Raw genomic sequence first — 785 nt, forward strand, 5'->3', positions numbered from 1 at the left:
ATGAGGAAGAAGGAAATCGGCTCTAGGGTTACTCCATCACAAGGGTGTCGATTTCCTCAACCCTATGGGTCTATTTATACTGTGAGCTCCTAGGTTCACCCTAAAACCCTAATTAGATAACTTAGCCTCAAAGCAATCCAAATCCTTTCCTAGATAAGGCCTTGGACGATTTCTAGGTGATCCATAACCCTAAAATCGTCCAACCCTATATCCATAAGGGTTATCAACTCAAAATACAACTTTCACATATTTGACAGTTTATACCCCTTTATTCAATTAATCTCTTTAAGTCACCAAATTAATTCCTAATTACTTTATCACTTATATTAATCAAATAATATTATTATTCTTTTAACATTTGTGATTAAATAAAAGAGTATTGTTTATAAGTAAAGTTATTGTCTTATGTTAATTGTTTAGCTATTGTTCACTTTGCATGTTTTGACTTCCAGAATAATTGAGTTTATTAAGAATAATCAAGTTCTCCAAACTCAAAGAACTTCTAGGACAATAACCAAAAGGGACCAAAATTTCTTCTCAAACCCATATCTATAAATTAATATGAATAAAGGATGGCATTTTATGACTTACAAAGTGAATACAAGGTATAGAATGTCTAAAAGGTTGCAACTTCAGCTAGGGGTTTGAACCCCAACCGCTACTGCGTCACAGTACATATGTGACTGTGCCATTATTGTTGGACATTTTTATAGAAAAAAATATACCACATTGACCATTTTTGAAATTTTGTTTAGATTAATTTATTTAAAATTATATATATGATT

This window comes from Lactuca serriola, chromosome 1, assembly GCF_051521515.1.
Source record: "Lactuca serriola cultivar US96UC23 chromosome 1, Lser_US96UC23_V15, whole genome shotgun sequence".
NCBI lineage: Eukaryota > Viridiplantae > Streptophyta > Magnoliopsida > Asterales > Asteraceae > Lactuca > Lactuca serriola.